This window comes from Bos grunniens, chromosome 3 (assembly GCF_055505025.1).
Source record: "Bos grunniens cultivar Pamir isolate PY7600 chromosome 3, Bosgru_T2T1.0, whole genome shotgun sequence".
Classification (NCBI taxonomy): Eukaryota; Metazoa; Chordata; class Mammalia; order Artiodactyla; family Bovidae; genus Bos; species Bos grunniens.
This window is the reverse complement of record NC_141167.1, coordinates 44,401,557-44,427,170: the sequence shown is the minus strand read 5'-3', so window position 1 is coordinate 44,427,170 and position 25,614 is coordinate 44,401,557. Positions and strand designations below refer to the sequence as shown.

Genomic DNA, 25,614 nt, shown 5'->3' with positions numbered 1-25,614 from the left:
CTGGCGCCTCGGAGGGCGGCCCCCGCCACAGCCCCCCGCAGGTGACAGCTTCCCCCTGGGAGACCTCCCCTGCCGTGTATCGCCCGAACCTCTCGAGCTAAACAGGCTTCCGGGTGAAGAAGATGGTTTCATGGACCTTCCACTCAGAAAACTCCCTTCTTCTCTCCGTGTCTCCGTCTCATCTCCATCCTCCCGCCCCTCCGCACAGTCACTTTCCCCTCCCCCTCGAGATGCACGACGTCCCGGCGCAAACTTCAGCGCCAACTTCGCCGCGGGTGCGGATGCAAGGCTTGGCTTCCTTATTTCGCAGATTTGTAAAACTTTGCGGAGTGGAGAGTCCACGGAGGGGCTTTCTGCGCGCGTCTCTTTTCCAGAGCTCGCGTGGTGCGGGTGTCGTCATGGTTGTGAGAACTGCCCAGGCTTGGGCACCCCGAGTCGTGTGCGTGGCGTTTTGTCTCCAGGCTTGGGTTGGATGGGAACAAATGAAAGGGGAGTCTGGGTCTGTAAATCACTGTAACATTCAAGCTAACAGTTTAAACAAAGGAGAGTGGGTGAAGCTTTATCAAGGAGAGAAATTTCTAGAGGAGAACATGCCTTTCTCTGTGTATGTATCCACAAAGCAGAAAGAGGTTCCGAGTTTTCCAAGCTCATATCCTCAGTTTGGGTCAAACAGCTTAATTTTTTTATTCTTGAAATCCTACCCGCCCCCCCCCCCGACCCCGCCCCAATCCCCTGAGCTCCTGTTTAGCTAAGTGCAATCTCCATGTTTCCCTGTATTGGATTTTTCAAGGCACTTAATACATTCTCTACTGGGAGCTGAAGGCAGCCTTCCCTGTGCCCTCACAGTGATTATGCAGCGGTTACAATTATACCTCTTGTCTCCCTTGATGAGCAGTTGCAGTTAGATGCCATTGGATCTTGTGTGATTTCAGTGGCAGACCATAATTAAAATTTCTTGCACCTTGTGCTTTCAGAATTAAATTGGCCTATTATCCCTGTCTGACCTTCATCCTCTTTGAGGTTTTTGCACAAGCAGCGAACCATTACACATAGTACCCTGGTATTTGTTGGTGTGTGTTTCTTTTTCCTTTTCTAAAGCTGATCTAGCCCATTATCCACTGTTGTAGGTTTCTTAGAGTCCTTCTGGAACTGGCATCATTTCTGGAATCTTAATATGGAGGAGAAGGTCCAAGGGCAGTCGCGAGTGGCTGCTGGAGTTACCATAGGTTCAGAAAGGTTGTATGTTCAAAGAGAAGTTTGTTTGGAGTAAGCTGTGCCAAGGGTTGTTTTTCCAATAGAACTTGGTTAATGACCGCACCTGGTGACAATCTCAAAAAGTTAGTGATAGGTCTAGATTTCCCCTCAATAAATGAACTGCTTTAGTCCCAGCTTTCCTTGAACAAGACAACTATCTATCTCTGTATAACACTTCTTGGGGAAAGTTGTGTAAGTTTACCTCTTAACCTTTCCTCCTTCCTCAGTTGCTAAGACTATGTCCCTAGTTCTGGCCTGAAGGCTGAAAAGATCAGATCCATTTCATTGTAAACAGTTTGAATAGTGGCTTAGCCTTTATCTCAACCACTTAGTGATGATTTTTTGGGGGGGCGGGGGGCTGTTAAATCTAAGAACTTAGGTATGCTCGAAGACCCAAATATGGGAAATAAATATCAACAAAAGGTAAGTGATATGTTTCCCCAGCAAACTGGAAGGCAGGAAACTAAGCAAAGGATGGAATTTCAAGAAAGCGACGAGTGGAATCAGTAGCTAAAGGGACAGTGGAAAGTCTAAGTCCAGAAACCTTTGCTTCCACCCTCCCCAGTAAAAGGAGAGCTCTTTCACTGCTCAACCCTATTGATGGTAGGAAGTCAGGTGTCTTGCTTATGCAGTGTCTTTCTAATTCATTTGCAGAGGCCAAGTGAGAAAGTGAAATTTTCACTTTGAATTGGCCTTGGTATTTTGGTATAATGTTCCTTTTTGATCACTGTTGTCCTAGATGAAAGGAAACATGACTGCCTAGAAAGGGGAGGAGCTGAATGGCAAAGCTCCTTATTGTAAGGGTGTAAGTACAGCATATACATATTCACAAAACAAAAACAACCACCCCCCTCCAAAAAATATTGACAAACCATGCACCTAAGTTGGTGAGGAGGCACCTTTTCAGTTAACTGACAGGCTTCAGTCTTCTCATTGGTAGGTTGATGAGTTTAAGATTCCTTTCAGTTATGAAATTGTATGAATTTCTCAGTGCCTTTGAGAATTTTATATGACATTCAGACCGGTGTTTGGTTATAGCTTTCTAGAATTGATGGGGGAAAATTTAAACACTAGGTAAAAAGGAAATAAGAGGGATCTTCCCCTACTCCAACAACTGTCTTAGAACTGAGGTTTTTTATTTTGGTTTGTTTGTTTTTGTACTTGTTTGTTTGTTTTGTGCCGGGGTCTAAACCTTTAATGGGATTTTGCAAGAAGGCTCAGGAAAGCAATGTGTTATATGGTAGAATTTGAGATACTTAAGAATTCACTGAATTATGCCATGCCATGCTTTTGTACAAACTTTGAGCCTTTATAAAATCATGCATTTGATTATTTTCTTAAGTATTGAGAAGGTTTCCTAAGTGGATAATTTATTTTGTATTTAGAATTCATTTAAAAATCTAAGAACCCCTGAAGGAAAAGAAAATATTTTTAAAGATATAGCTTAATCTTTAGCCTTCTTAAAAATAAGCCTGCAGAAAATTTAAAAAATAATTTTCCTTTGATTTCACGTTTGGTGAATTTTGTTCCTGGAGAAGCAGCTGCAGGGTGGTGGAAGGGGGGAGGGGAAGGAGACCATGTTCCCTGAAATAAGAGTGCAGCCGACTAAAAATCGTGAACTTGATTCCCTGGTCTATTATGTGCAATTTGCTCAGCTTCAAATTAGTCATGTCTGGGGGATATAATGGTTGGAAAAGCAGGTCAGCATTCCCACCTGTTCTAGAGACTGGTAAGAGTATAAAAGATCAGGATTGGATGAATAGAAAATTATTGCATTGTTTTAAGTGTACCCATAAATGGGAATATTCCAAACTTAAACCCAAATAAATATCAACAAACTGACCATTATTATTTCTTTAGGAAAGATTACTTTCTTTCAGAGGTTTAGTATGTGAACAATCTTTCATTGTTTTTTATTGCTGAGAATATTATGTGTGTATGTATGTATGATGTATGTACATATATACACATATTTATTATCAGTTTTCTCCCATGTTTTTCTGCTATTATAGTTTGAATAGGTACTGTGAATGGTTTTGATTATGGTCCATTCATACAAATAGTTTTTGTTTCTGCTACTGTCATTTATTGAAAAGTGGCAGGATTTTAAGAAATTAAATAAAATTACAGTTATACAAAGTGTATAAGGGTTTGTTTCTCAGTGTATTAGGTTTTAAGCTTGTTGTGGTATTTATTTTAGCATGTATTAATAATGTAATACTTGGCAGTCCTGAGTGTTTGGGTATCTGTTGAGAAAAGAACTAATGAACTGACTTTTGGTTGATGTTACTCCACATTTTTCTGTATTTGATTCTGCTTTTTATTTTGTAACACTTCATATTTGACTAAGCTATGTCTTTTTTTTTTTTTTAACTACCAGAGTATCTAATATGGTTGGTAGAAGTACTGTGCAACTTCCGAAATTCTTTTGTAAAGAATGGAAAATCTTTTCTAGATTGAAATTACATTATTTAACTTTTAAAAAACTAAGCTGTCTCCTTGGTTATTGCAACAAAATCAATGCTAGTGCTAACAATCTCTAATCATGCTTTCATCTAATCATTTAGTACAGCCTGTCTAGCCTTCGATTGGAACTTTCCCTTTTTCTTTTTCAGAGTAAGAAACATTTCCTTGAGATAATAGTGTGGCTTTGTAAGATTTTCAAGTTCCCTGCCTGGAACCCAGACCTAGACTCAAAGTCTTTCCTAGCTGGTTGACATTTTGCAATAACATGGCCTTTAAAAAGATTTTTTTTTTTTAATCCATGTAGACCAAGGAAAGATTCTAACTTTATCTTCCTCATAAAGATGTTTCTATGGAGATTTAGAACTTGAAATTGTATGAAAGTCCTTCGCTGAGAGTTCATGAATGGTACCTGCCTAGTGTGCAAAATATTGGTTAGATTCTAATGTGTACCTAGGATAGGACTACAGTGCTGACTGGTGCTTAGAAAAGACCGGATTTGAAGCCTGAGTAACAGAGGGGAGCCAGAGGTAGAAAGGAGTCCCTCTTAATCCAGATTCACTAGCTAAAGATTTCCTACAATGAGGCTTCTAATATGATGATAGTTCTCACTCATTTATGGAGAATTTGAGAGTATGTGAAATGAGAAGCCTTGTTAATTATGAAATCAAATAGCTATATTAATATTTCTTCTTGAAATAAATATATTAACTATGTAGCTAATTTAATGTGTTTTAAAAGTGCACTGTGAACCAGGCCTTATTTAATTTGATCCACACAAAGCTTGCCACATTGATGCTGTTGTACTCATTTTACACATAAGTAAACTGAGATACAGAAAGCTCTAGTAAAATTGGTCAAGGCTGCCTATTAATAGCTGCTGCTGCTGCTAAGTTGCTTCAGTCGTGTCTGACTCTGTGCGACCCCATAGACGGCAGCCCACCAGGCTCCCCCGTCCCTGGGATTCTCCAGGCAAGAACACTGGAGTGGGTTGCCATTTCCTTCTCCAATGCAGGAAAGTGAGAAGTGAAAGTGAAGTCACTCAGTGTGTCCGACTCTTTGGGACCCCTAAGCCTGTCAGGCTCCTCTGTCCATGGGATTTTCCAGGCAAGAGTACTGGAGTGGGGTGCCATTGCCTTCTCTGTATTAATAGCTAGTCAGGGTCAAAGCTGGGATTGGATTCCAATCAATCCAGAATAATCAACCGTTAGGTGCTCCTGCGCCCACCTGCCAAAGCCTTGACTTCCAGGGCTGAATAGAAATGATTTGAATGTAGGCATGATGAATAAGACTGCAAATGCAAATAATTTCCCATTTTTAACCATTGGGTAACATGTTAAAGGAAAAAAAAAAACCTGATGATAAGTGAAATGTACTTATAGCTGTACTTAATAAAGCAGAGCCTTGCCAAACTAAAGGAGGACAACTTCTGGGAAATCTACATATGCCAGTCCATCCAATTTCTTCAGGTTCTAACCAGTCTCTGTAATTCTGTGAATCATCTAGATGGCTGAGCAGCCAAGTTCATTAGTCACAAGGTGTTTGAGTTCTACTACCTTAAGGAAAATTACTCTATTTTATTTTCTATAGTTAGTGGCTTTAACATACTTAAACAGTTAAAGAAAAGTTGCCACTTTTAATGGCAACCCACTCCAGTACTCTTGCCTGGAAAATCCCATGGACGGAGGAGCCTGGAGGCTGCAGTCCATGGCGTCGCTGAGGGTTGGACACGACTGAGCGACTTCACTTTCACTTTTCACTTTCATGCATTGGAGAAGGAAATGGCAACCCACTCCAGTGTTCTTGCCTGGAGAATCCCAGGGATGGGGGAGCCTGGTGGGCTGCCGTCTATGGGGTCGCACAGGGTCGGACACGACTGAAGTGACTTAGCAGCAGGCTTTTTCAAAGGAAGAGGAGAGAATAAGTCAACTGAGGTTGTAGAGATTTTAGAAGGTGTGGTTTGGCAGTGATAGCAGAGCAGTTGAAAGAAGAGCTTCATACTGGAAGTTGAAAATTCAGTTTCCCCAAAGGATGATTTTTGTTTATATATACACCCATGCCTAATAATGAGGGCGTTTCAAACCAGAGACTTGCATGCTGATACCTTGAATAGGTACATTTTGTTCTTTGGAAAAAATGCTGATAGATTTTCTCTATTGAAAGATTTACTGCTCTCAGTTTTGATAGAGACTCTAAGAGATGATGGGAGACAGAGAGCATCGAGACATGAAATGATCATGTCTGTTTCATTGGTCTTGTGTTTTCTCGGAGGTGGTATTAATGATGGTGCAGTAGAACAGACAGGTATGCCATATGTGGATGGTTCCCAGAAAGAGTGTCCAGACAGGGATGGGAATCGAGAGGAGGATCTTGAGGCACTGAAGTTCTCAGACTTGATAGTGAGATGTTTTGCATTTTTCCCTTTTCCTTACAGGGCTAATCTAAAAGGATTGATAAATAGAAAAAGAACAGCTGATATGTTTTAGAACAGGGGTCCCCAACTTCTGGGATCTAATGCCTGATGATCTTAGTTGGAGCGGATGTAATAATAATAGAAATAAAGTGCATGGTAAGTTTAATGTGCTTGAGTCACCCCAAAACCATCCCCTCCCACCTGGCTCTGCTAAAAAATTGTCTAACATGAAAACTGGTCCCTGGTGCCAAAAACATTGGGGACTGTTGTTTTAGAATACACAAAACCCTAAGGTTCTTTAGCCCTTTAACACTAGCTCTCCCTCCCCTCCATCCCTTCCTCCCCTACCATGTTCCACATACAAGTACATTTTGTAGAGGAGCAAAAGCAAAATTAGTGTCATCTGACCAGTAGTGAAGGATTTGGCCAATTACGATTTGTTGTCTTTTTGAAGATTTACTGGGTGATTATAGAAAACATTTTACATGATGTGTTGATTTATTTAGTCAACATAACAACCTAGAGCAGCGGGTACTTTCTCCAGAGTTCAGATGAATGAGAGGTTCTCACTTAATCACATCAGGATCTTTTTGGGTTTAATAGAGATAGTAAGAGGCCTGGCATTCAAGTCCATGATCCTGAACTCAATCAAGCCATGCTCTCAAGTCTAATGTCACTCTCCTTCTATTGTTCCTTCAGTTTCTACTGGAAACAAAGAATCAAGTGTGATGAAACATTCTACACAAATTCAATAGAAGGTGAAAGTTCAGACTGGCTTTTTCTGATTTTACCCCTTTCCCAGACCACAGGCTCCCATTACTGCCTGGGTACTATTCACTGACCTGATTACTTTCTGTACAAATAATTCCAATTCCTAAAATATATTATCCTGGGAAAGCTTGAGGGCAGGAGAAGAAGGGAGCAACAGAAGATGAGGTGGTCGGATGGCATCACCAACTCAATGGGCGTGAGTTTGAGCAAACTCAGGGAGATGGTAGAGGACAGAGGAGCCTGGTGTGCTGTAGTCCATGGGGTCGCAAAGAGTAGAACACAACGTAGTGACTGAACAACGACAACAAAAACACATTAACCTTTTTCAACAGCTATTGTAAATGTTGACCAGTGCTTGCAAGCCATGCTGGGGAAGGCTGAGCCTGAGATAATTACATCCCAGCTCCCCCGGCCAAAAGAAATTATTGCACATAGCCAACAGTGACTCAGAGTTGGGATCAAAAGCTCGTTGAAGTTCCTGACCTGAAGGCCAGCTAGACTTAGCATGTGCCGTAGGTCCTGAATATCGCTGTTGAATACAAGAGAGGTGAATGTGGATGTGGAGAAGAGAGATAGGGGTAGGATATGGACTCAGGAAAGAAAAATTAAGGCCTCTGTAAACATATGAGAGGGCTTCCCAGGTGGCTTTGTGGTAAAGAATCTACCTGCCAAGCAGGAGACATGGGTTCAATCCCTGAGTTGGGTAGATCCCCCAGAGTAGGAAATGCTAACCCATACCAGAATTCTTGCCTGGAAAATCCCATGAACAGAGGAGCCTGGTGGGCTACAGTCCAGGAGGTCACAAAAGAGTCAGACCCCACTTAGTGACTAGACAACAACCACAAATACATGAGAACACTCTTTGGGTCATAGCTTATGCCTGGATTTCCAGAATCTACTTCTGATGCCACACACTTTTCCCAAATTGAGCTAGTGTTTCTGTCTTCAAAGCCTGTTTAAATCCTGGACCTCCAAGTGCAATTTCTGCTCCCTCTTTTTTCTTCCTACTCTATTCTTTTAATATTCCTTGGTAAAGGGTGTTTTTTTTTTTCACTGACCCACAGGAATTATAGGGCCTTCTTAATCTTCCAGTTAATTCCCTGGATTAACTCAGAGGCTTTATCCACAAGTACACATTTCCAAGAAAGCAGAAGTGATTGAAAGAAGAGGCCAAGTTATTACATTTGTTTTGGCAAGGCATTATGATTTTTCTTTAGGAAGAAGGTAACCAATCCTTAAATAATGCAGTCCATCCCCCCTCCCTGCTCCCTGTCCCTCCAGCCCCAGATTAATAAGGTTAAGCTCATGAGAGCTGGCTGGGGGCCAATTAACTGCTGCTTTTAGTTTTGGGCTAAGCTCCTCCCAGAGAGAGAGCCTGGTGTCAAGGCAGCATCATGTCGGTGAGATGAACTTGACTGTAATTCAGCAGACCATCTGTGGTCTCCATGATCTCAAATAAGTTACAGAAGCTTCTTGACGACAGCCCTCAACTGTGATGTGGGGCAGAGCCTCCTATTTCATGGATGATTGTAATGAGGAAGCCACGATCCCGAGGACAAGGCACCCTCTGGGTTCTCATGGAGCCAGGGCTACCAGAGATGTAATTCTCAGAGGACTTTTTGCTGAAAACATCTGCTTAACCCTGTATCTGTCTCTCCTACTTTTCTTTCTCTGTACCTCTCTGCTCTTAGATTTGGAAAAATGTAGCCTTGAGGTCGTTTATTTTCTATTCTTTTTCTTTCTTGAGTCACCACCACATTGTCAAACACCTCCAGATTCATGGATCAATTTAGACAGAGGGAAGTGAAATAACCCAAAGCATTACTCATTTTGGGTTTGAAAGTGCATACAGAGTTCAACTACTTTCTAACATGGATTCCCATTATAATTGTTATGTCTCATAAGGCGCCTTCCCAAGATGGTAGATTTATAATAATATTGTTGCAGATAACTAGTGAAAAAGAATAGGAGTCTAAGTTGTTATCCTAAAACATGCACATTTTGCTCCAGGTCTATTACTTTTGCTTTATACACAATTTTAATAGAGCTTGGTTATGCCGTTTTCTAAGTCTACAGTAGCTGGGACGATTTGCCATAGAAACTCACTGGCAGCAAAGAGATGTAGGCAGGTGGTAGGTAATAGGAGGACACAGGAAGAGAAAGGGAGCATTCCCAAGGTTGTGGGATGTCTGGATATAGGCAAAGCATTTCACACTAGAACCCTCTCCCACCCCAACTGCAGTGGCTTCATTACGTTATAGGCTGGCGGATGTTAATTGATTCCACTCTCAATCTGTGTGATCTTAACGCTTGCCATGGGTGCAGCTTTTTGGATCTACAATATCTGTCCACTTTGGTATTATTTGGGCTCAATGGGAGCTGTGGGACTTTCTGCTATTAAATTGCAAAGTTGAAAGGGCCTTGGAGATCATCTTGTCCCACTTCCTTTGAGGAGAGACCAGAGTTCCAAGAAAGGGAAGAGGCTCAGTTTACACAATTAGAGTCTTGGTTTAGACTCAGATTCTAATGACGGTCAGCACTCCAAACATGTATCTCCTCCCGAGTTGCAGGATGAAAATCGTCAGATTTCTATCTGAGAACTTCGAGTATTGGGCAGAAAATTCCAGTTTGTGGTTCTTAAAGCTCTGTTGACTTTTCTGTTCCTTGAAAATAAAATAGTAATAACTTTACTGTTCTCTCCTGCTTGCTTTTGTGTACTTAATATTCTTAGCTAATTTCTTATGAAGCAATAGGATTGTATGGAATGTTAAGCTATTCTATGTGGATTTTAAAGAATACTACATACTTAAAAACAAGCTAAATTCCTTGCTTTCTGAGAGTGTAGTATATCCCCTTTGTCTTGCCTAAGAAACTGTAAATTAAAAAAAAAGTGTACTATGGTCCTTACCAATCCAACCAAAGTGCCATTCTCATGTTTTAAGACTTCATCAGTCTGAAGCTTCTTGTCTAAAATTTTGTGACTAACTTTTGTGCTTTCAGGGGGTGTTTGTGGCAGGCATAATTCTGAAATTGTAGTGAGTTTAGGGGAAGTGACATGCCCTATATTTTTTGGATCTGTTTTACATACCAAAGAAACAACAAAATTGCTCATGCTTTGTTTCTGCCATTTCTTCACTCTGAAGGTAATTGCAAATTGAAAATTCAAATTGCCAAAATAGGGCTTAAAATGTTGAAAGCCTTAGGCAATTGTGACTGACAAGCATATTTTTGTGATTTCAGAAGTACAAGTATTACAGGGTAAATTCTTTTATTTTTGTTGATATTAAGCAGAGTCACAAAGCACTGTTTTTTGCATCCTCTGATTTAACTATAATGAAATTTTTTTTTTTTTTTTTTTTAAGTCTGTGTTTAGCATGCTGGTCTTCAGGTGATCACAACCAAAAAGTTGAGTTCCATATTTGTGAAACCCAGCCCTCTGTCCAGGCAGATCAGGTCTTTTTTTTTCTGTTCCTTTTACTCCAGGTTCTTATGTATTTTATCTGCTCTCATTTAGGTTGTAATTCGCCTGAGAATGGAATGCCTCAAGTGGAGAAAAGACACATCCCCACATTCCTTTCTTTTCTCTGGTCTGTTGAGCTAGTCCTGGCTTGTGGGAAATGGGCTGACTTTAGCTCCTGCGTGCCTGGGCTATGGGAAGTTGTAGATAAGATTTTAACTGAAGCTTTGGAAAGATTGCACCAGGGGCCTTGCTGTCACTTAAAAGAAGACACCTGTACTTTTAAAAGAGATCAGCTTCTGCAAAACTGTGAGGTGGAGGTGGGTAGGGTGGGGAGGGATTTGACTGTGTCCGGCAACTCCAGAGCCTTGGGCATCCTTTCAGGCACCCTTCCTCCTAACTGTACAGCATTTGCATGCTCATGAGCCAGCCCGTGTTAAACCCTTGGCTGGCATTGGTCTTTGAACATGCCCAAACGGAACAGAGTTCTGCTCTATGAGAACATGCTGTTTCTGGATAATAGGTGATGAAAGAGAAAGAAACAGGATAATTTGTAAACACCCAAGATTTTTAAACGAAAAGTATTCTAAAGTCACCGTTCAATTAGCATTTTCTTTTTTCTTTTATAAATATCAGGAAATTCTTTCATGTCCCTTCTTCTCTACCCCACATACCTGTTAAAAAAGACAGAGAGAAAATATAGTTTGGGAGAAAGATGAGCACTAGGCTTGGTATTTAAACAAAATCAGCACTAGTATATATTTGAGAAGATCACATTTCCAGATCAGGATGTGGTTGGTTATTGATACCAAGTCTGTCCAGGGAAGCCACTGACTCTCTATGCATCTCATGTTAGAGTAACTCCCCCTGCCAGGCAGCACTGGTGCAGAAATTTGAAAGTTGTCTTCAATGACTCGGGGTGCTTATAAGATTCCTAGGAAATTTTTGCACTAAAAAACAGCATGGTGTTAGCTCAAAGTTTTCCATATGTTTCTGTTCAATGATAGACTTACTGATCCTTGCATTCAAATAATCAGATTTTCTAACTAGTGGCATGCAGTTTTAGGATTGATCAGTGTGTGTGGTCTGGTTCATTATCCAACTTGGACAAACCATATTCATGTTATGAACCTCAACTTTCTCATCTAAAAATGTCTCCTTCATAGGTGGTTGTGAGTTTAAATGAGATAAGTTACCTGCACGTATGTGCTCGATTTATCAATATACATTAGCCATTTCCCTGAATTAGAAGTTGACAAAATTAACTTTTTAAAGTTTTTTTTTTAGTCATCCCACATCTAGTTAGGCTCATGGCAGCTTATTTCTGCCTCTTAGTGGATTACATAAAATTAGAACCCCAGCAACCCTGCTTGATCACTTTCCCATTTAGCATAATCCATGCAAGCCAACAGTTCAAGAAGCGTGTCATCCACACATTTGATGAACTAGAGCAATTAACTTTTTGATCCAGTTAGTGATAGTTTTCATTAAGATTTAATTTTAATCTTAAATTTTGCCTTTTAAAATGCTTGCCAGTACTCGTGGCTCTTTGTAGCATAGATGAACCCAGGTAGCTTGAGTTTTAAATGACTGTCACTCAATGCGTGGAAGAGAGATTCCATCCATGCTTGCTGCATAGCAAATCCCAGTTGTTCATCTGTTTTACATTATAAAATTGAAGTCATTGTCCATTGGGAAACGTTTTTGCTTCTAGATAGAACGAAAATGACAAAGACGTTTGAAAGTCAAGCTTCAAGGAAAAAAATGATCTTTCCCTTATAAAATATTAACTACTTCTGAAATTTTAGCTAGAGTTACGATGGTGTATCATAAGGAATTATAAAGAAAAAATAAAGTTAAAATATAATTCCTATAAGACTATAAGCTACATGGCAATATGTCATCTATCTTGCGCACCTTTATTTTCCATGACTACCACAGGGTGGAATGGTATAGATGCTCAGTAACACTATTTGAAGAAATAAACGCCTTGCATTTTGGACCTGTTACAGAGGCAGTCAAAATACTTCAAGATCAGCCCTAAAATTTGTAACACTCTCTCTGGGCTAGTCTTTTATAACTAAAAAAATACATATATTAATTTTATTTGTCCATTTTTGGCTGTGCGGGGTCCTTGATGCTAGTTGTAGGAACTAAGGCTCTTCTCTAGTTGTAGAAACTAGGGCCCAGAGAAGTTGCAAGGAGAAAAGGTTTGAACCAAAATTCCAGACTGCTAGGAGAATGTTTTATTACCTATGTCTACTGTTACACTGATTATACTACTAGGTCTGATTTATGTATTTGGTCTTTATTTGGCCATAAAGGCAGAAAATCATATGTGGCTATCCATACTGGTTGGTCAAAGAACTGATGCTTTTGAATCGTGGTATTGGAGAAGACTCTTGAGAGTCCCTTGGACTGCAAGGAGATGAAACCAGTCAGTCCTAAAGGAAATCAACCTTGAATATTCATTGAAAGGACTGATGCTGAAGCTAAAGTTCTAGTACTTTGGCCACCTGATGTGAAGAGCTGACTCATTGGAAAAGACCCTGATTGATGCTGGGAAAGATTGAAGGCAAAAGGGGAATCTGGCGGTGGAGGATGAGATGATTAGATAGCATCACCGACCAAAATGGACATGAGTTTGAGCAAACTCCAGAAGATAATGAAGGCCAGTGGAGCCAGGCATGCAATAGTCCAAGGGGTCTCAAAGAGTCAGACGCGATATAGCAACTGAACAATCCATACTAGTTGATAAAGTTTGCTTGGAAAAAGGGAGCACACCTTGTGCATAAATTTTGAATATTCACGTGAGAATGTGAACCATAATAGAATTTTGTGATTTCTTTAAGAAGTAAATCTGTTTCTTCTGTTCCATGAGGGCTGTTTTTTAAAAAAATATATGATTTGCTTAATTAAAAAAAAAACTTTTAAAGATGGAAAATGCATCTTTCAAAGTTTGCTTTCTAAAATTTTGAAGATGTATTTATGGTTCTTCTTAGAGATCAGTAATGTGTTTACGATGTCAACTTTTATAACTGCCCTTGACAAGAAAGCACGAGACATCCGAATAACCACCTCTGCATTCCATTGTGTTCAGCTTGTCGGTCTGGTGGGTGGGAATGAATTCATCCACACATTCTTTCAGGTTCCTGAACAGTACTGAAACACGCTGTGCAGAATATGTGCCTGCAGGCAAACAGGAACCTGGGCCTATTGACTTTCCAGTGGAGCTAGGTGGAGATGTGGGAACAGAGATTTGAGAAGGAGATGTAAACTGAAAAAGAAGGAAGCAAAAACCAGGGAGAAGCCACACAAAAGCTGGACTTGGACTTCTCTTAGCCAAACCTACCTTTCATGGAGAGGTGGGAGTGTTGGGGAGGGCACACAGGCTGGCACAAGAGTTGGGAGAGAGGTAGGGGAGTGATGAGGAGAAAACGGAGGCTTGGAAGAGGCCACAGGAATTCCTCCTTGGTTGGGTCATCACACATCATCATTCAGGCCTTCCCCTCTAAAATAATGGCACTTGTGTATGTGTGTTCAGGCACCATGAACCTATCTACTGCTCGAAAGGCTAGGTAAAGCCACACTGGAAATGGGAGATTGCTATTTTAAATGTTAAGCAGGGGTTTGGAAGGACTGAATAGAAATCCTAGTTCTTAACAAGGCACATACCCCTTGTTGTCTATGTGATCTTGAAAAATTATTTAAACTCCGAGTTAGAGTTTCCTCATCTATCTCTTGGGTAAAATAGGAGTAATAATGCTTGTTTTATAACATTGCTGTGAGGATTATATGAAATAATTTGTGAAATGAAAACTGTGTGTATAGTAACTTGCAAACAGTAAGCACATAGACTGCGCTGCGTGTTATTTTATTATTAGTCTTATTCTTTTAATCCAAGAATGAGCTCCCAGTGTGAGGTTTCTCAGAGTTCATAAAAGGTTTTCTACCTCCTCTGAACCTGGATACACTGGTCCAGGGAGAAGTAGGTGGTTCTAGAGTCATGTTTAGATTGCTTGTGTGAAATTAAACTCTAGTGACTAGAAAGATGCATTTTTGTTGCCTCCTAATTTTATTTGTTTTCAACAAGAATACAATGATGTTAAAGGAATTAAAGGCAAAGAAAAAAGGAAAAGAATCCTCCTAAAATCCACCATTTAATACAGTTCCATGTTAATTTTTTATTCTTTCACACTTCTGTGACTATTTCCAATTTTATATAAAAGAAATGTAAAAGCCTAGTTAGCAGAGGCTCAGAAGTTTATTGTTTATGCCTCTACCAATTATGTGCTTTCTTTGGAAATTCAGCAGTCAGTTCCTCCTCTCCTTCTAAAACTCCTCTCTAATACTTAACTCAAGATTGCTTGTTGAACCATTGAACCATGGGAAATTCATTTTCAAAATCTGCTTAATTGCTGTGAGACTTTTAATTTGTTCTGGATGATGGTGCTAATGTCTGGGAACTGGGACTGAAGCCCTCCAAAGTTGTTAATTCAATCAGCTGCTGTGTCCTTGCCATGCCTAATGAAGGGGGGGCATCCAGACCCCTCTCACAAAGAGGCTGGGTCCCTCCTGACCACCTCGTCAAAGATGAATAAGAGGGGCCCCCAAGTTAGGTCGAACACTTGGGGCAAATTACCAGGATGTCAGTCCACATTATCCAAAGCCCTGGGTTGTGCTTCCCCAAATAATTATTTGGTATGTTTTATGTAGGACTCCAGAGTTTTAAGGCATGGTTTTTGTGTGCATGTGTTCACACCTGCTAATCTGCAAAATTCTTTAATCACTGAGGGTCCATTTGGCTCTGTCTGCAATCTGTAAGATCATAAACATAACCTCCAGACTATTGATATTCCTGTTAACCACTGAAGTTTTCCATGGTGCGACTGGTGAAAGCTTGCTCTGTCTTCATGATAAATTAGCTTGTTTATTCCTCTTCTGCTTATTTCTATCCTGCTGTTGGTTAGTGTAATGAAGCAGAAGTCCATTGTGTATGTTCATTGGGTAGCGATCCTCTGGCACCAAAGGGGGTAATTGAGTAGAAAGGCAGAATGCTGTTGGTGCATGGGAGAAGTTAACACCACATGAGGTCACCAGGCTTCAAGCTTTAATCAATGTGGACACAATGCAATTGAGATTTTGAAAAGGGTTTGTTTATAGTGTGAGAGTAAGGGTCAGTAGTTAATTTGAAATGCTGTAGGTGTGTTTTCCTTGAACCAAGAAGGTACAGAGCATGTGTCATACAGGATTGTAAATATCCTCAAGGGAGGGATGTAATTGGGGTGGGGTTTAAAAAGAAGGGCATTTGAGAACTTCAATATCCTTATTATTGACCCATCCATATTTTATTTAAACTTTTATCATTCTTCAAAAATGATAAAGGGAGTGTAGAAAAAACACTAAGTCTATAGTATAGAGGCACAGCCTTACCAAGAAACAACTTTTCTTTTGCTTTCCTTTGGGAAGGTACTTGAAGTGCTATAAAATATCACTAAATTACTAAGAGTAGTACTGGCTGCTAGTTCTCAAAGAATTCTCACTCTCAAACTCTCAAAAGTTTATATCTTTTAGGATTGTTAATTTCTGTGGCTTGAATGAGATAGTATGAAAACCCTTAACCCTCTGCTCATTTATGCTGCTGCCTTTTTCCATTTCAGGCTTCAATCTAAACCAGGCATGTCTGTCTGCTTTTTGCATTATCTTTGACATTTCTCTCCATTACTTAATTATCTTAAGTTTCAACAGCATGGAACACCACACTTTTATAATCCCTCTTCCAATTTGAAAGTAGAGAGGGCCCTGTCCTTTTGTTGCAAGGAAACTGCAGACCAATATCTGGTTTTCAGAAACGACTGTGGGAAGAGAATGTGAAGGCTATGCAGAGCCGATGACTAGATAGGGACTCAGAGATGCTTTGTTAAGTGCATGTTAAACCTCTGATGACTTCATACTCCTAATACCTCGTATTTATACAGTGCTTTTATCCTTCATACTTTCATAGGAGTTATCATAGGAGTTTCATAGTTGTTTATCTTACCAACAACACTCTGAGACAGGCCAGTCTACCAGGAATATTCACATTTTTAAGTTATGGAAACTGAAATGGAGAATAGCTGTGTTGGTTTTGTTTGAGAGGGATTGATTTGGTGAGATCTATTTGTCGTGGAATTACTCTGAGGATTTGAAAAGTAATTGCTACATGATGATAGGATAAAGAATGGGAAAATAGCTTTTTTTTTTTTTAATATAGAGAATTAGTTTTTGTAGAAGTTGCTGTATGTTAACCAAACATTACTTTCAGAACTATCTTTTAGGACAAGTTCATGCCATCTGTGGTTCATCATCTTTAATTTCCCCATGTAACACCCAGCTGCTCTCTTAAACAACTGTTAAGCAAATATGTAAAAAGTGTCTTTGAAGGAACAACAGATTGTACCCGTTGAAGGTGTTCAGGTGTTTTGACCTTTCCCTGAGCAGAATCTCAGTCTTTAGAACCCTATGGAAAATCTTACAGAAGGAGCCATGGAGCACCTTGAGATAAGAGTGAAACTAATTTACTAATCTTAGCTAGTAAATGATGCTGTATGGTTACCCACTGTAGTAATTCTTCTTCCTTGGAGTGCCTTTCTCCCTTCAAGTCATGCCAACAAATATGCATTGAAAGGCCATTTCTGGTGTTGGTATGATAGCCTATAGAATGGATTATCATAATTATATTATCTAATCTACTGTCGGACATTAATGATATTTCCTCTTTGGGGGCTATATAGTAGCAATACTGGGAAAATCTTCCTTGTAGTTAAATTTTTATTCATACCCTTAATTATTTTTTTTTTAGCAATTTCACATCTGTGAATTTGTCTGAGGTCAAAAATCGTGGCAAAAAATTAAGACAAAGAAAAGGAATTTGCCTGGGAGTACAGGAGTTAAGACTTTGCACTTTGATCCCTAGTCAGGGAACTAAGATTCCACATACCGCATGGCCAAAAAAAAAAAAAAATCATGCTCATTTTAAAAGATTTTGATAATAATCTCCGCTTGCCCTTTGAAATCAATAATAAACACCCGTATACCTCATAAGTCAATCGTGGGAGTGTTCCAATCCCTGAATCTTGGCCAGTACTGGGCATTACTTTTATTTTATTTTTTTAGCAATTTTGCCAATGTGCCAAGAATATTGCTTCTATTAATTTACATTTCTTTGGTTACTAGTGAGAGTGAACCTATTTCCATATGCTTATTGGCTATTTATACTCCTTTGTGACTTGTCTGTTTGTTTCCTTTCTTTAGTATGCTATTTTCAAAGCTGACCATTTTTGTAGTACAACTTCTTAGAGATTATTAGGGAAAGAGGAAAGACTTACTAGGGAGAATGCTTCAGCCTAATTCCGTTGATAGCAAGATTCTGCACTTCCTTTGTGGTACCTCCCCTTTCTCAATCTCAGACCATGAGGTTTGAGACTCTTCACCTCTGACTTCAGTGATGGGATGTGACCAAGCCACAGGGGCACGTGGCTCAATTTAGTCTAATCAGAATGAAGTCTGAGACTTGTTGTGGAAGCTACCAGGAGGAGATGTCCTCTCTGTTTAATATTGAACTTGAACTCGGATAACATGAACCTGGAACTGTTGGAGTCCTTCCCACGAATCCTGAAAATGAAGCTAGCAAAATATAAGCTAGAATTCAGTGACTGTAAAGAAATGAGATCTGTTGATATAATTTGATTTCTCAAAACAATCGCTATCTAATGACCACTCTGTCTCTGGACATTTTTCATCGTCTCTTTACGAATTTATTGATTAATTTAATTTTTGCTAAAGCAGCTTGATGCAGGGTTTCCTTTCTTTTGCAACCAAAAGACCCCAGACTAATACACTTACTATGCCTTTAGTTAAAGGTAGATTAATGGAGATCACTACTCTATCATAGAAAGCGTGTTTGGAGAGTTTGCTCATGTCTGGTGGAATAGGCCTTCAGTAGCAATTAAAAAATAAAATTAGGCATGGAACCAACCTCTGTTAGGCACAGCTCTTCCAACTAGAGCAGTAGTTGAAATGGTGTGTGTGTGTGTGTGTGTGTGTGTGTGTGTGTTGCACCACTGTTGGAGCACCAACTGGCTGGTAAAGATCATTAGTGACAATTCTTGGAACTTGGCCAGGCTGTTGGCTCTGAAGCAAAGCTCACTGCAACATGTACTCCTGCTGAGCTGGATGTGTGTGTGTGAAATGAATGGCAAGAGGATGTCCCAGCAGCTAAAATGAGGTTCTTGAAGGCACAGGAGAAACTTTAATGACTACCCAAGTAGACTAGTATTTGAGAGGAATGGTTGGGAAACTTGAGTAGGTATTTTGATGACTCGAAGTTTCTTTGGGACATCCAGAAGTCTGTGAGGCAGAACAAACAATGAGCTGGTACATGTTACTACAGTCCCTGAGCTGGGTTAGTCATGGGCTATAGAAGGAATGCACACATGGATCTTGCCTTCAGGCAACTTAAATTTGGAGAGGCAAGAGCGATAAAATAAAGATATTTGTTAAGGTCAAAGTGAGTGAAATAGACTAAGTGTTCTAAGTATTTTTTAGATCAGATAAAAGTAATTTTTTTGAAGAATTAGGGAGTTTGACCTGGGCCTTTGTGGTATGGGTGGTCATTGGAAGCACAATTTGATGTGCATAATTAAAAACAAGATTCATATCATTCAAGGTACTGAATTAAGAATAAACTTAATAGAAAAAGCTATGAGCAGTGTATCAGAAATCTGGCCCATTTGCCTCCCTAGACGTATCATTTAATCCCTTATGCTTCCTCTTGCCTTTGATTATTTGCTAAGTAGAGCTAGTAATGCTTTCCCATGGCAAATAAAAACAGAGGCATGTTTTTCTCAAAGCCAAATATGTTGGCCTTTACCACTCATTTCTTTTCTTTGTGTCAAGGGCATTAAAGTAAGTCCTCAGAGTCTTTGACAGATTAGAAATCTGTTTAGATACATCAAGAGGCATAAATCATGATAATCTGTTCATCTATCTTGTCATGGAAAGAAAGCATGAAGTTAATGAGTTGAAATCTCAAGGAACCTACTTCTTACCAGCTGTGAGACTAGGTTTAGTATCTTATCTGTAATTGCCACAGATCTCTACATCTGTAAATAAGATGTGTATGAAGGCAGGGAATTTATCTTCTGAAACGCACCAAAGAAAGATAAGGTGGCCCTGCTTTAGCTGAGTACACAGGCAGGACGTATATAAAAATATCGTTAATAAAACAGCAGGATCTGGTAAAAATGTTAGGTAGTATTCATTGAGCACTTACTATGTGCTAGGCAATGCTCTGTTTTATATGCATATCTTGCCCCACTGACATGGTTGAGCTGGAACTTTGAGCTAAGAATCTTTGTCTTATTTGCTGTTTTCGTGTTTAAAGGTCTAGAGAGACTGAATGATCCTGAAAGCACCGATTTGGACCTCTTTAACTCGATAATTATATTTTCTTTAAAAACTGTGCTTTCTAAAAGCAGTGGTTTGGGGGACGAAACCTGGGGGTGGCTGTAAATTGACTAGAAGGTTTACAAATACCCATAAGGACAGGCATTGTGTTAGTCATTGTGGGCAAATCCATTCAGCCTAGAGCCTTCCGTCTGTATTTCCCTTTGTGAACTCTTTTGCTGAATGTCCCGTCATCCTTTGTGAGATGAGGTCCTGTTCATCCTGTCTGCTTTCACGACATAAATGTTTTAGGAACTCTCCACAGACTGGCTGGATTGTCTCTTTGGGCTATGAACAGATTGTGTGGGTGATGAGACAAGTAGGAAAAGACTCAGCAATCAAAACAGGGGGGTGGAAAGCTCTTTCTCTGGCTCTCAGAATGGAGCTTGGACACAAAGGGAACTTCGTTAATCATGCCTCCTTTGTAATCAGAATGGTGGAGGCATTTTTTAAAACCACTATTATTTTGTCCTCTGTCTCGTCTGAGTGAAACCAATTGTTAATAGCTAATCAAGGAGTTAAAAATTTCCCAGACATGGCCAGGCAGAATCAACTTCACTTGATAAAGTAGTGGGTGGATTCTGGTTGGAAAACCAAGTCAGGCTTCTTGCAGACATGGTGCTGACCTGATAGGATCTCCTTGTCCACGATCAACCTGGTCGCAGCTTTGTGCTTGGCAGAAAATTTCACCCATGTTTGGAAATGGGGAAGAGAGAAGCTTTAGGAATTTCGGTGAGTTAGGATTCAGTCACTTTGTAATACTAAGCAAATACTGAATGGACAGCTTCAAACATCTCAATTTACTGAGCAACTTGGACAACTTACTTGTTTAATCTTTCTGTAGTCCCTTTCTTAGAAATTAAAGGGGGATAATAATCTTTGCTCCCCACTTAATGGGTGCAAAATAATGAGAATGTAAATGCTTTGTGTGTCCTGGAGATGAAGAGATAGGGAGAATTCTCTTAGTGTTATTCATATTTAATATGGTAAGATGAATCAGTATATTTTTTTTAACCTGTTATTATTTTAGCACCTCTTCCCTTTTACAAGGGAGGTTGTGTGCCTTAGCAGAAGTTGACTTTGTAACAGTTTCATTTTCCAAGACAGGTCCAACAAATTTACAGTGTGGCTGGTTTTCCAAGTGGAAAGTTTGAGGTTAGCTCTGTCCTATCCATTCCCTGAATCTGGTGATGAATTGTTCATTGAGGCATATCAAAGACAGTGAAGCCAAAGGCAGTATTAGCATTTAGAAGAAAGCTAATGAACTATTCTTCTAGTTGCTCCTTTGTTGTCATTCAGTCACTAAGTCGTTTTCAACTCTTTGCGACCCCATGGACTGCAGCACGCCAGGTTTCCTTGTCTTTCACTGTCTCCCAGAGTTTGCTCAGATTCACGTCCATTGAGTTGGTGATGCTATCTGTCCCTTCTCCTCCTGCCCTCAGTCTTTCCCAGCATCAAGGTCTTTTCCAGTGAGTTGGCTCTTCGCATCAAGTGGCTAAAGTATTGGAGCTTCGGCTTCAGCATCTGTCCTTCCTATGAATATTCAGGGTTGATTTCTTTTAGGCTTGATTTCAGTCCAAGGGACTCTCAGAGCCTTTTCCTTACCTGGATGTTTTTTCTGTTTTCTTTAAAATACTGAATGGATTTTTGAAATCAATAGTGAGAGGTGGCTGAAAATTCCAAGGAAGATGCATTACAGTGTATCTTAGGATTGGAAAACAATCCTTTTGTTAAAAAAACCCTGCTGCACTATCCCGTGTTCATCTATTCAGAACAGAAAAAAGTCCCCCACAAGGCTTTCCTCTCTTAACCTATTTCACCTAAATGATATTTCCTTCCCAGGCAAGATTGGAGTCTGCCTTTCCTATTATGGCAATGAGCTACTGCTGGTGCTCTTCGCCTAATGGAGACCTCCAGCTTTCCCACCCTCTGTTTTCACTGGAATCTGAAATTTCCCAATGCTTTAGAAAAACAGAGATTGTTGTTTTATAAGGGGCCTGAGAATTTGTTGAGTCTAACCTTACCCACACTGGGACCTCCCCAACAGAGACAACCTCCCTGCCAGCATTTTTCCATTCCAGTGACAGTTGCTCAATAGACAATTAAAATTGTTTAATTTTTCAGTCTAGTTGAAACACTATGATGGTTAAATGTTCTTTCCTACAATTCAGTGAAAAACTGGCTTCCCTTACCAGATTGTATTATAATTCATTGTAATTTTCACTCATGAATCCTGGATTTTCCTTTTAGAATAACCTAGAACACGTGCTGCTTCCCTTTTGTTAGATGGTGACTTTTCAAATATTGAGTGGGCCAAAAAGTTCAAATATTGGGTTGGCCGAAAACTTCATTTGGGTTTTTTCCATAAGATGACTATATCATTTCTCTCTTTTGACTTTCTCTTTTCCAGGTGAAAACACCCTTTTCTGATAAGATTCCTTACCATACTTGTTTCTATATGGTGACTGTATTCTCAGTCAAGATTAAGTTTACTTCTGCTACCATGGCAACCAGATCCTGCTTGTTTCTACTTACAGGAAACCACCATTTTCCTGTTTTCAGCAGAAAATCCATAAATCAAAAATCAACTTATTAGTATCCTTAGAACAAACACATCTCTATTACTGATGATCAGCTTAGTTCATAGAACACTGAGTTCTATAACAATCTATGCACTGACCTCCCCATTTTAGCTCATGTAACTTATGCCAAATGTACCTGCCATATATGTCTGCATTGGTTTTTCTCGTTAGGAGAAACAGTGTGACCTAAGATAGAGACTCTGGGCCTGGATGGATTTAGGTTTAAACTCCAGCTCAACCATTTATTGGCTGTGACCTTGGTTGAATTATTTACATTTTCAGAGCCTTATTTTACTCATCTCTAAATGGAGATAATGATATTTACCACTTACTGCTGTATAAGAATGAAAATCAACCCAGTTAAATCCTCTGTTCTACTTCCTGGCACGTAAGAAATACTCAATGACTGGTAACTTTTATAATCATTTTTAATTTGTAGATGACAACCTGATGCATAATGCAGCCAGTCCAGCATGTAGGCAACTATGATGGTTATGGATTATTGAGGGCCCGGAATCCCTGAGTTGTAACCTCTGAAAAGGGAGTGTCACAAGTTGACTTAGCAGGGTATGAATTTTTCTTCTAAGTCTGAGGGGTTGGGATAAAACAGGAGTCCTCAACTAGGATTAATTTTGCCCCCCCCACCCCCCACAATCTCCACCTCCCCAGAGGATATTTGGCAATGTCTAGAGACATTTTTGATTTTCACTACATTCGAGAGGAGAGAAGATGCTACTGGCAACTAGTAAATAGAAGCCAGGGCTCCTGCCAAATACCCTATAGTGCACAGAACAGCCAGTCCCACAAAATTTATCAAGCCCAAAATGTCAATAGTGCTGAGGTGGAGAAATTCTGGAGTGGAGGGAAGGGTACAGGGTAGCCAGCAATATTAGGAGGGAATAGGCATGTGCAGCTCTCTGATTGTAAAGAGCTCAGACTTTGAACAAGATATTGAAATAAAATGATGATCTAGCATAGCTGTAGCTCAAACCTCGTATGGTCAGCCCCTAACTTGCCATTCTAAAATGTCAGTCCTTTCCATCTTCCCAATGTCATGTGTTATGTGCTAATTCAAAGTCCTGCCAAAGGTTTGTATGAAGTTTTTGCACCTGTTATCTTTTTTTTTTTTTTAATGTTGCCCCTATTTAAAGACATGACTGACCTAACTGATCCATCTTGAGGGAGTGATTCTGTCAGAGAAATGGGCAATCCACCAAAAATGAATTTAAAATAGTATAATAACAAATTCTCTATTCATACTGTGAAACACAGTAAAGAAGACATAATCAGTAGCACTGCTTCTGGAAATCCCCCTTTTCTTTGATGCTTCTAACCTCTCTCTTCCAAAATACCCCTAAAACCTCCTCATGTAAAATTCTCTGTAATCCAAGCCCTTCTCTTATATTTGTCCCTTTTTTCTTGATTGTGTGTCATGAAAACTCAAAGAATCCATTTAGCAGCAATAGTGGGATGCTTGTTGGGGACCAGGTGAGGGCATGCAGCACAGCAAGCAAGACCAGCATTGTCTTTATCTGCAGGGAGGAGGAGGGAAGACCTGCATTAATACTCTTGGCTATAGTTATTTTCTAATAATTTATGAAAATGTGAAAAGAGATGTTAAAATCTCATTTCACTGAGGAGAAAATTAAGAGCTAGTTCTGTGTTCAAACAACACGCTACTTAGGATATCCCTGGGGTATTTCTTAGGGAAAGACATCTTAGATGTTCAAGTCAAAATTCTGATAGTATCCTCTCTGACTGTTGAGAGCCTCTGTTTTTAATGACCCAAGGTTCAGACCTTTTAGTTCTTTGAATGTTTAGATAAACACATCCCTGGAGGGAGGAGGGAGAGACAGGATAGAGAGCAAGGAGGATGTTGCCATCTCCCATCAGATTCTTCTTCACCATCTGCTAGCAGCATCCTTACTATCAATAGTTAACACTCATTAAGACCTCGCTATGTGCGAGGTACTGTGTGTGATCGACTCTTTTTATTGATTATTTTTATCTTTACAACAAACTTACGAGATGGGTTCTCTCAGCAAACTTTTCAAAGGAGAAACTGGCATTTTGTAAGGCTATTCAGTAAATAGCCCAGCTAAATTGCTAGTAAGTAATAGAGCTGGAATTTGATCCCAAGTTTTTCTGAGTCTAGAGCCCTCGCTTTTAAATTTTCTTATTCTGTTTTTGTAGATGCCTACAATAATCTAAAAAATCTTTCCAGTGAAAACATTTCCCTTGCTGCACAGTAATTGTTGCTTTCTCTTATGGAACTTTTTTTCATAAAGGGTAATCTGAATAAATTTTGAAATATATTAAGAACCCAGCAGTTTAAATGAAAATCTGAATGAATGTTATGAATTGATGTCTTGTTAGCAAATTTTGCCCATGATCTTTTGGCTTAGAGCATTGTTTGCCACGATTTCCATTTCTTCTGAATAATAGACTCAGCTCTGTTGAGCCTATCTCTATCATCCTGAAAAATAGAGGTTGGACATACTCCAGATTATTTCATTGTATTGGAATGTCTTTGTGTTGTGTTATACTGTGAGTGTATGGGCCATCAGCTAGAAGCTGGAATGGAGTTCTTTGTTTTTTTCCCTAAATGTTTTCATTATGAGAAGATTGGACCACCTTCCCATAGTATATATCATGCAGTATATTTCATTGTGCGGAATTCATCAGAATGAAATTTTACATATACAGTTGGCTCTAGCTTGGCCCTACTTTCTGGAATAGTTTGTTGATATCACCAGTTGTTGGAAGATAGAAAACACCCAGAGTCTATTTTGGCCTCAATAGGCAACACAAAGTGTAGGAGATTATAGTCTTTTCCTCTATCACATGTGAAAATAACAAGGCAAATGAGAGAAGGGGCTAGATGGGTAAAGCATGGCAGCCTATAGTATCGGCTTATACATTGATTCTAATTTAAAAGGGTATGTTTTAACCTTGAAAAGAATGACTTTCACCGTAACATAAAATATATAAATCATCTTTAGAGTTGAAACATTTCTAAGTTAGGAGTGTCTAGCAGTAGAAACTGGAGAAGGCAATGGCACCCCTCTCCAGTACTCTTGCCTGGAAAATCCCATGGATGGAGGAGCCTGGTAGGCTGCAGTCCATGGGGTCACTAAGAGTTGGGCACGACTGAGTGACTTCACTTTCACTTTTCACTTTCATGCATT

The 25,614-nt window shown here is 39.7% G+C and overlaps 1 protein-coding gene across 6 annotated transcripts in view; it reads left to right on the top strand.

The window, feature by feature from the left end:
• WLS (Wnt ligand secretion mediator) overlaps positions 1 to 25,614 on the top strand; it is a 116,788-nt gene that overhangs the window by 1,158 nt on the left and 90,016 nt on the right. The gene's annotated exons all lie outside the window — the stretch shown is intronic.